Genomic DNA, 15151 nt, shown 5'->3' with positions numbered 1-15151 from the left:
ACTTCTGTGAGGCAGACATGTTGACAGAGGAGTTACTGAGCCCAACCATGTGAGGGAGCTGAAATAACAGCTGAATTTGTAAAAACAAAAGTTAGTTAGTTGGTTGGTTGGGTGGGTGGGGGAAATAAAAATGTACAGTCAATTAATTGTCCAACATTGAAGCTAGACTTTCGATCAGAGAGAGACAGAGCTCAGATCAGTTCAACCCAGTCCCACTGGTGCTAGAATAGTCCTGTCAGCTCTGCCCTGGGATATTAGAATGAGCATGTCGTGGCAAAACACACAGAATTCGAGCTGAGCTGAAGAATCTCTGATTAATGACTGTGAGACTGGTTAATTCACACCCCCACAGCGCCAGGCTCTGTAACTCCTCCAAACCAGTGTCACGAGTGATGTCATCAGCACTCCCATACAAAAATATTCAAAAACATGGCCAAACATTAACTGAATTCATATTTGATTCCTAACAGGGGTTTTGATGGTGACTACATATACTTTGTGCTCAGCGATTTTAAAAATTAAAATATCTAACTTTACAAATTGCAACTTTAATTAGATCATGCTATTTTCTTAGGGCATTTGCAGCATATTATGGATTCGCGTGCTCCTCCCTCCCCCTAGAATGTTTAGCCAGTTAGGATCATTTACTTACCACGCTCCTTCAATTACTCTGTTGGGAAGTACGCTCCCATCGCGTGGAACCGAGCCAAGCAGACTAGGGAAGTCGCGCATTTTATTTCTGATCTGTGCTGAGTTCAGCTAGGCGGCAGTGACGGTGCTATCAGTAATCTCAGTGCCCCTGAGCTAGGGAGAAGACAAATTAGCCAGAGTTCCCACTCTTGATCATTTTGTAGCGACCTCTGCTGGACAATATATGTTCAGATGCTGGGTGAGGACAGCTTCTGCTTTTACTATGATGCCCCCCCCTCCTCCGTCCATGAACAAATAGCCTGCCAACAGTTGACACATGAAGGATGGTCACTTGGCCCAGGCACTATGGAACCAGAACCCAGCAAGAATCAGCACCAGTAGGAGAGGAAGTGAGAAAATAGGGGGAATATATATATACACTGGCAGCCCACTGGTGTCTCAGATGGCTATTTTCATGTGGGAGAAGCCGAGAAGACAGTGAGTGTAGGGGAGCTATCAGCCATGCCCTGTCTGCACCTGATGTCCACACACTAGCACTTTTGAGCAGGGGTCACTGGATACTGTTGAGGTTGCTTTTTCTCCTTCCTAACTCTGACGTTCTGAAGCCTATTGTAACACCTCCACTGCTTGCCCTGGCTATTAATAAATCCAGCCCAGACCAGGCATCAATTCTGGCTATGGATGGCCAGTTGGCCCACTATGACATTGGGAGGCTCTTTTTTGCAATCCTGCAATATAGTCTTTGGATCCCGATGCCCCCATCAGTTCTTTATTGTGTTTCTTCACGGCCTAACTCTGATAATGGCAACCTTTGGGGAGGGGAGGGGAGGGGGTAGGGAACGGTCTAAGGAAATAGAACCACCCGTTTCTCTATAAAGTCCTACAAAGGTCCCAGATAGGGACTAGCTACCCTTTTATGATTATTTAGCATTTTGTTGGTGCAGGCCCCCTCTCTAAATCCTAATAATTCAATCAAAACAAAAGGCCATCTTTGTGACACTTTCAGTAGGAAAAAAAAATCAAAAATGCAAATGATACATAAATTGATGATTAATGAAAATTATTAATTTGAACCTACATCTAACCATTGGTGCTAATTTAAAAAAATCTATATTTGCATAAAATATCTGAATAGTATTTCTAGTTATTGAACATAAAAATGGAACTGTAATCAATTAAAATAAATAAAACATAAATTTGGCAATGTTCAGCAAGTTTTTTGAATGCATAGATATAATGTAATCGCAAAATATAGTTTCTGTAAATTTTGATTAGGATTTCCTCTATATAATTCAAAAATATGAATATAAATATCTTTATTAATAGTTGCACTATAAAGTTAAAGGGAAAATGGAGGCATTTAATTGCAACAATTATGAAGGTTGTCGCGATGTGTACCAGCGGAGGATGCTGTACAATGGCTGCATGTTAATGAGTAGATGGTAATCTTTCTTTACAAAGTCAAATTTATGCAGATGATGCTGTGGGTCAGAGCTGACTGACGTCATTAGTCTCAGCCACCTGCCTGAAGAGGGGGTGAAACTGACTCTCTGCGAAATCCACCAAACTTTGCCATTTCTGGCTGGCCGCAGAGCTCCGCGCCGGGCTGGGGATGAGCTGGATGGCCAGGTGAGTGATGTGACCCGGGTCCTTGCTCCGATCGGGCTTTAAAACCCCCCCAGATCGGGCCGGCAGCAGTTTGGGGGATCAGCGTGCGTGCGTGTGATTGCTGTGCAGTTTTGTATCTTTTTTTTTCTTGGTGCTTGTATCACTTCCTCCTGCGGCCGGCTCCTGGGCATCCCACTGGGTCTTAGAGTCCGCACGCTCGCGTACATACAAAGAGAGCCCGCAGGATCCTAGGAACCGTCCTGTTCGCGTGGCGCATCGACTAACACTCGATCTGAGCGTTCGTTCATCCATAAGTAACAACAGATAGTTTGGTCCGCGCATAACTCCAGACTCCAGCAAATGTGGCTTTTATTTTGCAAACTGTTTTTTGCATTTATTGGGCCTCGATTGTATCAACTTGGCAACAGGGAACATTGTACGGTAGGCGACCAACATCATTGATCTTTCTAGCAGCAGTCTCGAAATCTGCTTTGAGGCAATAGCTGTTGTATAGTTATCAAAGTTGTATCCTATTAAGAAAGTTACTGTGAACATCTAATATGATCTACCTATGCTTTCCACATGGGTTGGAATCAAATAGGTTCCATTGCTGTGGAGCTCGCTGGTCCTGCTCCTTGCTCCCTCGGGCTGTAACCTATCTCCTTAACCTAATCGATCTATTTATGATAAATACGTGGGAGCATCAGGACTGACAGACATCGATTGGGAAACATTGCAGATACTTTGAGGAAACTTAAGGAATTATTATTTTTTTGTTAATAGAAAGCAAAAAGTCAAATTTAAAAAAAAAAAAAGTAGAATTGTGTAGTTGGGAAGAGCAGAACACTATAGATCCTTCCTTACAACCAGACTCTCAGTTCCAGCATGTCGGGAATGAAGTGGGATTGAGGTTATTGTCCTTATCCGTGTTTCTAACATGCTCCCAATCCCAACACATGTCTTACTTACCCGAGAGCCACTCTCGGGGACACTGCAGCACTGAGCGAGGGGGCACGGGTCTGTGGCTTGTGATTCCCCACAGAGTAAGCTCCTGATTTCCATCATTCCACCGTGGGCAGTAGCCAAGTGGAGGTCGGGCTCTTCCCCACCCGAAGAGGGAAAAGCTGCTGGAGCAACAGGTCTATTTTTAATAGGGTCCTTTTCCCCTGCTGTACAGAAGCTGGGGTAACCCTGCAGCATAGTCGCATTCCTTTGCCTTCTTTCTGGAGAGCCAGGACATTAAAATCACAACCGCATACTGACAGACATTAGTTATTATATGTAAAAGTCTTGTTTCTCCCCCCTTTTTTTCAGTCTTCTCCCCCATCTCCTCTGAAGTAATATATAATGTCGGGGGAGTGGGACTAACTGAGTCGCTCTTTGAAAGAGCCGGCACAGACTCGATGGGCCAAATGGTCTCCTTCTGTGCTGTACTATTCTATTCCATGTCATACTACAGTATTACTGAATTTCAGCAGAGAAAATGCTGTATATTGTACAATGCATATTATATATAGTGCATAAGATAGGAAATATGCTATATAACTTAACGTTGTCAGATCTAATGTAGAGAATGCACTATACATTGAATATTCTAGGCATTTTATAATAGCGAGGCTTGCATTTATGTAGCCCCTGACTGCATCTCAAGCTGCTTCACATACAACGAATTAGCGGAGCAGGCTCAAAGGGCCAAATGGCCTACTCCTGCTCCTATTTCTGAAGGATCCCAGTGACTGTCGTGACGTGGGCAAATACAACAACCGCATTGAGCGTGGCAAGGTCCCACAAACAGCTGTAAAGTGTCGGCCTAGATTATGTGCTCAAGCTCTTGAGCGGGACTCGAACCCACAGCCTTCGGCCTCGGCGGTTCGAGCACTGCCAAGTAGACACAGGGGCAATTTTCTACGTAATGTGGAACACAGGGATATTTTTTTACTTTACTGTCCTCATCTGATGGCCACACTTGAGGCCAACAGTAGCATCACTACTGCCCCCCTGGCTGAAATCAGCTAACTCAGCCTAGACTGGGAATAGAGCCTGGGACATTTCTAGTCTATGTGGCTCAAAGGGGAAGTGCAACGAGACCTGGGTGTCCTCGTGCACCAGTCGCTGAAGGTAAGCATGCAGGTGCAGCAGGCGGTTAAGAAGGCAAATGGTATGTTGGCCTTCGTAGCAAGAGGGTTTGAGTACAGGAACAAGGATGTCTTGCTGCAGTTGTACAGGGCCTTGGTGAGACCACACCTTGTGTATTGTGTGCAGTTTTGGTCGCCTTATCTGAGGAAGGATGTTCTTGCCATGGAGGGAGTGCAGCGAAGATTCACCAGACTGATACCTGGGATGGCAGGAATGACGTATGAGGAGAGATTCGGTCGATTAGGCTTATATTCGCTAGAGTTTAGAAGAATGAGAGGGGATCTCATTGAAACTTATAAAATTCTAACAGGACTAAACAGACTAGATGCAGGAAGGATGTTCCCGATGGCGGGGGAGTCCAGAACCAGGGGTCACAGTCTAAAGATGAGGGGTAAGCCATTTAGGACAGAGATGAGGAGGAATTTCTTCACCCAGAGAGTGGTGAACCTGTGGAATTCTCTACCACACAAGGCAGTTGAGGCCAATTTATTAAATATATTCAAGAAGGAGTTAGATATATTTCTTAAGGCTAAAGGGATCAAGGGCTATGGGGAGAAAGCAGGGACAGGGTACTGAATTTGGATGATCAGCCATGATATTGAATGGCGGAGCAGGCTTGAGGGGCTGAATGGCCTACTCCTGCATATACCTTCTATGTTTCTATGTTGCAGATTGCCTCAAGTTGCCACTGGGGGAGCCCATTGTTGACTTAAAATATATATATAAATTGTGGCAACTGCCAGTATTTTGATGCCACAGATAGACTGCAGCGGGATCGGAAACTACTCTCCTGGCTGACTTAGATAACCCACTCGTGACGTTGTTTGTGGGTTACGAGGCGAGGTCACCTGTGGAATGGTTGCCGTAGCCTTCAATGGTTTCCTCTGTTGACGGTGTGGTGGTTGTTGTTGTTAAAGCAGCGAAAAGGACCAAAACAAACCCAAGAGAAGCAAAGAGAAAGTGCGAGCAGAGCCAGCCTCCTGCTGTTTGATATTGGAAGTGAGTGGAACAATATGACACGTTAAAAGTAGCAGCACAGTGCTGTACAGAGTAGTTCACACGCATGCTGAATTCCCAATCTCGACTGTGTTGCGGCGGTGACGTGCCAAGTGGAGGCCAGGCAACTACACACACTGAGTGAGGGACAGTCACCGCACTCTTGCACACTTGATAACACTCACTCTTGTAGGCTTTCCAACAGGGTTCTGTAGAACAGCCTCAGCAAAGCCTGGCGGCAGGTTTCCTGGCTGCACTCTTAACCAAGTATGCTCTGTGCTATGGGAGATTGGAAAAGGTGGGTGGGGAGGGGAAGGAACCAGGATATTTCCTCTGCTTTATTCTGGAATTAGGATTATCCTGTGAAAATAGAGTCATAATTTGTTCACATTTTCTTTGATCGCACCCTGGTCCCTCATTTGACTTTGCCACTGAAAGTTCGGACAACTGTCTGGCTGTCTTGTTTCTTCCGATAATCTCCTATAAACAGCCTTCAGGAGAGCTGTCCAAGTTAACTTTGACTCCCTTTCCCCCCCGCTGTGAGAAATTGTTTTATGTTTACCGGGCAAATTCATCTGAGATTAGGAAATAGTCTTGCAGAGAATCCCTGCATGTGGATATGTGTCCTAATGTGTTCGCACATTACAACAGTGACTCCACTTCAAAAGTACTTCATTGGCTGTAAAGCGCTTTGAGATGTCCGGTGGTCGTGAAAGGCGCTATAGAAATGCAAGTCTTTCTTTCTGCTCTGTTGTACAGTGCAGCGGAACATCTAGATATACTGGGCCGCCTTTCCAGTCACTTCCTTAGCTGTTGACTTTTTATTGTAAAATATTATTTGCTTGCAGAGAAACCCCAGCAAAACTTCCCCTTGTGTGAATATTTTAGAAGGGTTGTGTGTGTGCCCCCACTTAGTTGATGTCTCGCGTAAGCTCCACTTGTATGGATGTCTACAGCTATTCTGGTATAATTTGCACCATTTGCCAGATGGGTTCCCTTGGAAACATAGAATATAGGAGCAGGAGTAGGCCATTCGGCCCCTTGAGCCTGCTCCGCCATTTAATGAGATTATGGCTGGTCATCCAAATTCAGTACCCTGTCCCTGCTTTCTCCCCATATCCCTTGATCCCCTTTAGCCTTAAGAAATATATCCAACTCCTTCTTGAATATATTTAATGAATTGGCCTCAACTGCCTTCTGTGGTAGAGAATTCCACAGGTTCACCACTCTCTGGGTGAAGAAATTCCTCCTCATCTCTGTCCTAAATGGCTTACCTCTTATCTTCAGACTGTGACCCCTGGTTCTGGACTCCCCTGCCATCGGGAACATCCTTCCTGCATCTAGTCTGTCTAGTCCTGTTAGAATTTTATAAGTTTCAATGAGATCCCTTCTCATTCTTCTAAACTCCAGTGAGTATAAGCCCAATCGACCCAATCTCTCCTCCTACGTCATTCCTGCCATCCCAGGTATCAGCCTGGTGAATCTTCGCTGCACTCCCTCCATGGCAAGAACATCCTTCCTCAGATAAGGCGACCAAAACTGCACACAATACTCCAGGTGTGGTCTCACCAAGGCCCTGTACAACTGCAGCAAGACATCCTTGTTCCTGTACTCGAATCCTCTCGCTACGAAGGCCAACATACCATTTGCCTTCTTAACCGCCTGCTGCACCTGCATGCTTACTTTCAGCGACTGGTGCACAAGGACACCCAGGTCTCGTTCCACTTCCCCTTCTCCCAATCTATTGCCGTTCAGATAATAACGTGCCTTCCTGTTTTTGCCACCAAAGTGGATAACCTCGCATTTATCCACATTGGGCAGATGCATGGCAGATGCAGTATAATCACCCAACCTGTCCCAATCGTACTGGAGTTTCTCGGCATCCTCCTCACAGCACACACGCCCACCCAGCTTTGCCCCGCGTACCTCGAGAACAAAAAATGGCTGCAAATAATGGCCATGTGGCTACATAGTCCTTTGGAGCAACAACACAGTGTCACGGCGGTGGTGCGATGCAGCTTCAATCCACCATGAGTTCCCGATCGTAGCTGTTTTGCTGTGAGGAGACACAAGGCAGGGACGCAAGAAAAAAACAGACCCCACACATTTCTTTTCCAGTAAAACTCTCTTGTGCCTAATCTTTAGATGTTGACTTTTTATTGTAAAATATTATTTGCTTGCAGAGAAACCCCAGCAAAACTTCCCCTTGTGTGAATATTTTAGAAGGGTTGTGTGTGTGTGCCCCCACTTAGTTGATATCTCGAGTAAGCTCCACTTGTATGGCTGTCTACAGCTCTGGTATACGCGGTGTAAGTCCATGCACCAACATCATGGCACTTGCAGAAAAACTGGCACGTGAGCCGCAAAACCATAAGGAGAATAACAGAAAGCCGAAAATTTTACGGAATTGTGTTCCCGGTGCAGTGCTGCCCCGCTGGGAGGGTGCACCAGGAAATCAGGCACATGCTCCCTACGATTTTCCATCCATTTGACGTCTTTCAGATGAGACGTTAAACCGAGACCCCGTCTGCTCTCTCAGGTGGACATAAAAGATCCCATGGCACTATTTCGAAGAAGAGCAGGGGAGTTCTCCCCAGTGTCCTGGCCAATATTTATCCCTCAATCAACATCACTAAAAACAGATTATCCGGTCGTTATCACATTGCTGTTTGTGGGAGCTTGCTGTGTGCAAATTGGCTCCCGTGTTTCCTACAATACAGCAGTGACTACACTTCAAAAAATACTTCATTGACTGTAAAGCGCTTTGGGACCGCCAGAGGTCGTGAAAGGCGCTATAGAAATGCAAGTCTTTCTTTTTAAATTGTAGGGCCCGACTCCCGGAATTCCCGGTATGCCCTCCCGCAGGTGCACAAAATCGTAAAATTGCCCCTATAATAAAATCGGACAGATGGTTCCTCACAGTGAGACGAGGGAAAATGAAAGGCGAGCCTTCTGAGCCCAGCTGTGTGATTGACAAGTGCTCTAAACAGCAAGAGCAAACCAAAGAAGAGAAATGTTTTTTTTCCCCAGTGTTCTCCACCCCCTCCCTCCTCCTCTGAAGCTGCTGACTAGGGCTGGGGTAAATTTTCACAGCTGTCAGCAGCCCTCCAGGGCCACAACCAAATGGCAATTCTTCATGACTGAGTCAAGACTGTGTCTGGGGGCAATTTTGACCCGATCGGGTTCAACACCGGTTTCACACCCGCCCGATTTGACTCTCCATTTGAAGTCAGTGGAAAGTAATGGCGGGTGGGGTGTATATCCCGCATTCCACCCGATCCCGTGGGGTTTCCCGCTGGGCCAGTTAGCTTAAAACTTCCCCCTGTGTGTCGGCAGGCTGTTCGGAGGGCTTACACTGCTGATCCTGATCTTGTCCTCGCTTGACAACCATCCACGAGCACTTTACAACAGGTGTTACCGCTTCGCACTTGGGAGCAGGAACCCTGTACTCTCTGGAGTTTAGAAGAATGAGAGGTGATCTCATTGAAACATACAAGATTCAGAGTGGGATTGACAGGGTAGATGCTGAGAGGATGTTTCCCCCCCCTGGCTGGAGAGTCTAGAACTAGGGGGCACAGTCTCAGGATAAGGGCTCGGCCATTTAGGACTGAGATGAGGAGGAATTTCTTCACTCAGAGGGTGGTGAATCTTTGGAATTCTCTGCCCCAGAGGGCTGTGGAGGCTCAGTCATTGAGTATATTCAAGACTGAGATCGATAGAGTTTTGGACTCTCAGGGAATCGAGGGATATGGGGATCAGGCAGGAAAGTGGAGTTGAGGTCGAAGATCAGCCATGATCTTATTGAATGGTGGAGCAGGCTCAAGGGGCTGTATGGCCCACTCCTGCTCCTAATTCTTATGTTCCTAGCTGATTGTTTTTGTCCTTCTCTAACCCAGGAGTGCTGAGGCCAATTGTAGCAGCCTATTGCCATGCTGGCTAAGATCCGATAACTCGGCATGAGAGGATTGAACCTGGGACCTCCCAGAGTGCATTGGGTGGGACGCTGCAATTGGCTTCAGTGTGCTTGGGCTAGGGAGCGGAAGAAATATCAGCTAGGGTCCAGGCTCCTGATTGCTATCCCTTGACCCCTGCTGGAAATTGTGGCTGTCGGGAACTAGCTTTACTGTGCTCCCCTCTTGATCGAATAGCCTGTTGTCACACGTGAAGAATGGCCACCTCGGGACGAGCTACTGAAGGATGCATGGCACCTGTGCAGCCGTAACCAGCAAAAGTCAGTCCCTTCAGGAGATCCGAAAGATCGGTTCATGTTTTGGGTGGGAGCCTTCACCGTCTGTCCCCGGGTAGCCCCTGATCTTTACCAGTCGCATCCTGTAACTGACCCTTGGGATGTGGCTCTGACACTACACAGCCTGTGGGGAGAGTTTTTATACTGGCTTCAGCTGTGGCTCAGTGGGCAGCACCCTCGCCTCTGAGTCTGTAGGTTGTGGGTTCAAGTCCCACTCCAGGGACTTGCACTGTCCGAGGTGCCGTCTTTCAGTTGAGACGTTAAACTGAGGCCCCGTCTGCCCCCTCAGGTGGACGTAAAAAATCCCGTGGCACTATTTCGAAGAAGAGCAGGGGAGTTCTCCCCGGTGTCCTGGGGCCAATATTTATCCCTCAACCAACCTCACTAAAACAGATGATCTGGTCATTATCACATTGCTGTTTGTGGGAGCTTGCTGTGTGCAAATTGGCTGCTGCGTTTCCTACATTACAACAGTGACTACACTTCGAAAGTACTTCATTGGCTGTGAAGCACTTTGGGACATCCAGTGGTCGTGAAAGGCGCTATATAAATGCAAGTCTTTTTCACAACAAGGTACTTCATGTAAAGCATTTACAATGAAGAGGTATAAAATTGTAATGGTATAAAGCAGGATAAAGTAAATGAGGTTTGATTAGATTATACTCTAGTGAGTTAAAACACTGTGGAGAAGGATATTACTGGCTAGGCCCTAGATCTAGTGGAGTGATTGTCTTTTCTGTTGGTACTGTCAACATATTGGAAGTGTTGTTATTGAGCTGCACTGTTCACCCAGTGAATTGATCAAGAAAGCTCCGCGGGCGGAGAATGGTCTGAAATGACACTTCTGAAACATTTGATCTGGGATTGATGTTAAGGCTGGAGAGTGGCACCTGCCTGTGGAACCCCAGCAGGGGGAGAGGAGAAGAGAATGGGAGATAAAAACTCGATTGGAATTTGAAACAAAAAAAGGGGGAAACCTCACGGGAATGGAGGAAATTCATGATGCGAAGGGTCGATTTTGCTGACTCCTCGTCTCACAAGTGAGCATTGGAAACTCACAGGCCCACTGCAGCCGATTTTGCGATGTGAGTGCGCCGTCTGCGAGGTACCGCGCCGTCTGCGAGTCCTCAAATGTTAGGACCTTTGGTTAGTTCAGCTCATCTTTTCTTTCAATGCAGAGGATTGAAATGTTGTGCACTGGGATATTTTTTATTTTATAAAAGGGGTTTGATGCTGTCAAGAGTTGAACATAATTGGATTTCATTTCCTCAGTATGTATTTTACAGGAAGGCCTGACTCAACTCTCGTCTGACTCAGCCACAGGTCTGGTACAAGAATAGAATTCCAGTCCAAATAGCTTTTAGACCAGATGACGTCAGTAATAGTTAGAGCACAGAAGCTCTGGATTGTACTTCAGTTTCCTGATAGTTAGCCTGTAATAGGTCAGTGACATTTCTTGAGAGTTCTGTCTGAATTCATCCCATTCTGTACACCCTGATCAAGGCAAACAGGCTATCGGTTTCTTTGCTCTGAATCATTTTTTGTCCCTTTTCACAGCAATTTATTCCGAGGGTGTTGATTGTCCTCAAGTACCTCGGCTGAGTGGCCATTCTACATCTGTGGGCCGAGCCAGTCAGTGTGTCAGCAGGCTGTTCCATTGACATCAGAAGCGACTCTGCCCGTGTGCAGATCTAACCGGGGTCACTGGATAGTGATTAAACAGGGTCCTGGTAAATCACGGCTGCACTTATATTGTGGAATACATGACGGTTGCACCGTCCCATGAAAGTCATCCTGCTCCACTCCCCCAATTTGCCCCTCGCCACCATTCCTGGGTTCCTGCTGTTTTGCTCTGGGGTTAGACCCCTGCTGCTGGCTGTGGGGGGGGGGGGGGGGATTCTGCATCTCTTGATAACGCCTCCCGTCCACAAGCTACCGCAGAATTTGACTCCTGGATCAAAGCAGCAGAAGCAGTTGGAGCTGGGAGCAACACTGCGGACCAAATTGGAGAAGAGTGTCCGCCTGGACTGGGAGAAGGACAGTGGGGGGAGCGAGAATGGTACCAGTGTGAACTCTTGAGGGGAGGAAGTGTCAGGGTGAGGAGGCCAGAAGGATGTTCTTGTGAGCTGAGGGGGCGGAGTGCAGCAGGGACTGGGGGAGGGGGGGGGAGTGCAGCACGGAGGGGGGGGAGTGTCGGTTATTTCCCTGATATCTGGAACAAAGGACTCATAACACCCATATACAAAAGTGGGGACAAAATCGACCCAAACAACTATCGAGGCATCTGTGTAAACAGTAACCTGGGGAAGGTATTCTGTAGCATCATAAACAAAAGACTTATAAACTTCCTTGAGGAGCACAATGTCTTGAGTAAAAGCCAAATTGGATTCCTGCCAAACTATAGAACATCCGATCATATCTTCACCCTACAGACCCTAATTGACAAACACGTTCACCATAACAAAAGCAAAATCTACGCATGCTTTGTAGATTTCCAGAAGGCTTTCGACTCCATCTGGCATGACGGTTTATTCCTGAAACTTATCGAAAGTGGGGTAGGAGGGAAAACATATGATGTAATTAAATCAATGTATACAAACAACAAATGTGCAGTTAAAATTGGAGACAAACAAAATACTTCCCACAGGGGCGGGGGGTGACGCAGGGCTCGCCAATCTCACCGACACTCTTTAATATTTATATAAATGGATTGGCAAAACTACTTGAACAATCTACAGCACCCGGCCTCACCCTATATGAATCCAAGGTTAAATTCCTCCTCTATGCAGACGACCTGGTTCTGCTGTCACCTACTAAAGAGGGGCTACAGCAAAACCTGGACCTGCTGGAGTCGTACTGCCAGACTTGGGCCCTGACAATAAATCCCCAAAAAACCAAAGTCCTTGTGTTCCAGCAAAGATCCAAACATCAGGGACCCAAAATAAATTTCACAGTAGGAACAACCAAAATTGAACAAACCACTAACTACACATACTTGGGCTTAAAAATCAGTTCTACGGGAAACTTCAAACTGGCTGTGAATGAACTGAAAGAGAAAGCAAGAAGGGCTTTCTATGTCATCAAAAAATCAATCCAAATAGAAATCCCAATTAGCATTTGGCTCAAAATTTTCAAATCAGTAATTGAACCAATTGCACTCTATGGCAGTGAGGTATGGGGACCGCTAACTCAACAAGAATTTGCAAAATGGGACAAACACCCAATTGAGATCCTACATGCAGAATTCTGTAAAAGTATCCTCCGGACTCAAAGGAAAACAGTAAACAATGCATGCAGGGCGGAACTAGGCCAATATCCATTAATAATCACTATCCAAAAAAGAGCCACCAAATTTTGGAATCACCTACAAATGAGCAATCCCCAATGCTATCACTACGACGCCCTGAAATGCCAAGAGCTGACCATAAAGAAGAATACCCTCAGTCAACTAGTCCTGGGACTCAGTGAAGTAACTACTAACAATACTAACAATAACCAGCCCCAGGACAGTGACAGGGTAACACAAAGAATTCGACCCAACACAATCGTCGCTAAGCAAAAGGAAAAATATCTGACATATTGGGCAGAAACAACAAAAACCCAAAGCAAACTCAATTGCTACTTGGCCCTAAACAGACAATACAACATAGCTGATTACCTGACCACGGTAAAGGATAACAAACTGAGAAGAACCTTGACAAGGTACAGACTTAGCGAACATAGCCTAGCGATCGAAAAAGGCAGACACAGGCAGACCAGGCTGCCAAGAGAGGACAGGATATGCTCTCACTGCAGTCAGGGAGTGGTGGAGACAGAGATGCACTTCCTCACAGCTTGTGGAAAATATCAGGGCATCAGGGAGAATTTCTACCAAAAATTCTCACAAATATGCCCTGATTTCAGAAATCTGAATGACAACCAAAAACTCCCATTCCTACTGGGAGAGGAGAGAAGCTGTATAACACTGGCGGCACACTATGTTACAGCTTGCCATGAACAGAGGGACAACCAGTAAACTAAGAAAAGAATACATATAAACAATGCAAATGTATATTTATACACTCAGGGATATACCTGTTTATACACTGTATGAATAGAACTGCGTTTATGTGCTAAACCATAAATGTATTTTGATGCTTTGGCAACATAAGATGTAACTTATCATGCCAATAAAGCGATTTGAATTGTGAATTGTGAATTGTGAGTGCAGCAGGGACTGGGGGAGGGGGGGGGAGTGCAGCAGGGACTGGGGGAGGGGGGGGGGAGTGCAGCAGGGACTGGGGGAGGGGGGGAGTGCAGCACGGACTGGGGGAGGGGGGAGTGCAGCACGGACTGGGGGGGGGGGGGGGAGTGCAGCACGGACTGGGGGAGGGGGGGGAGTGCAGCACGGACTGGGGGAGGGGGGGGAGTGCAGCACGGACTGGGGGAGGGGGGGAGTGCAGCACGGACTGGGGGAGGGGGGGGAGTGCAGCACGGACTCGGTGGGGGGGGGGGAAGGGGGGGGAGTGCAGCACGGACTGGGGGAGGGGGGGGAGTGCAGCACGGAGGGGGGGGGGAGTGCAGCACGGAGGGGGGGGGGAGTGCAGCAGGGACTGGGGGAGGGGGGGGAGTGCAGCAGGGACTGGGGGAGGGGGGGGGAGTGCAGCAGGGACTGGGGGAGGGGGGGAGTGCAGCACGGACTGGGGGAGGGGGGAGTGCAGCAGGGACTGGGGGAGGGGGGGAGTGCAGCACGGACTGGGGGAGGGGGGAGTGCAGCACGGACTGGGGGAGGGGGGAGTGCAGCACGGACTGGGGGAGGGGGGGGAGTGCAGCACGGACTGGGGGAGGGGGGGAGTGCAGCACGGACTGGGGGAGGGGGGGGAGTGCAGCACGGACTCGGTGGGGGGGGGGGAAGGGGGGGGAGTGCAGCACGGACTGGGGGGGGGGGGAGTGCAGCACGGAGGGGGGGGAGTGCAGCAGGGACTGGGGGAGGGGGGGGAGTGCAGCAGGGACTGGGGGAGGGGGGGAGTGCAGCAGGGACTGGGGGAGGGGGGGGAGTGCAGCACGGACTGGGGGAGGGGGGAGTGCAGCACGGACTGGGGGAGGGGGGGGAGTGCAGCACGGACTCGGTGGGGGGGGGGAAGGGGGGGAGTGCAGCACGGACTGGGGGAGGGGGGGGAGTGCAGCACGGAGGGGGGGGAGTGCAGCACGGACTGGGGGAGGGGGGAGTGCAGCACGGACTGGGGGAGGGGGGGAGTGCAGCACGGACTGGGGGGGGGGGGAGTGCAGCACGGACTGGGGGGGGGGAGTGCAGCACGGACTGGGGGAGGGGGGGAGTGCAGCACGGACTGGGGGAGGGGGGGAGTGCAGCACGGACTGGGGGGGGGGGGGGGAGTGCAGCACGGACTGGGGGGGGGGGAGTGCAGCACGGACTGGGGGAGGGGGGGGAGTGCAGCACGGACTGGGGGAGGGGGGGAGTGCAGCACCGACTGGGGGAGGGGGGGGGGGAGTGCAGCACGGACTGGGGGAGGGGGG

At 48.7% G+C, this 15151-nt stretch overlaps 1 protein-coding gene across 1 annotated transcript in view; it reads left to right on the top strand.

The window, feature by feature from the left end:
• The first annotated feature begins 2146 nt into the window (after positions 1-2146).
• LOC147097089 (bromodomain adjacent to zinc finger domain protein 2A-like) overlaps positions 2147-15151 on the top strand; it is a 145209-nt gene continuing 132204 nt past the window's right edge. The window contains exon 1 of the mRNA XM_085972904.1: positions 2147-2280. The gene's annotated coding sequence lies outside the window, so the exon portion shown is untranslated. The remainder of the gene's footprint in view (positions 2281-15151) is intronic.

Source organism: Somniosus microcephalus, chromosome 33 (genome assembly GCF_052327205.1).
Source record: "Somniosus microcephalus isolate GS21.2 chromosome 33, FLI_Smic_1.0, whole genome shotgun sequence".
NCBI classification, from domain to species: Eukaryota; Metazoa; Chordata; class Chondrichthyes; order Squaliformes; family Somniosidae; genus Somniosus; species Somniosus microcephalus.
This window is presented reverse-complemented; position numbering and strand designations above follow the sequence as displayed.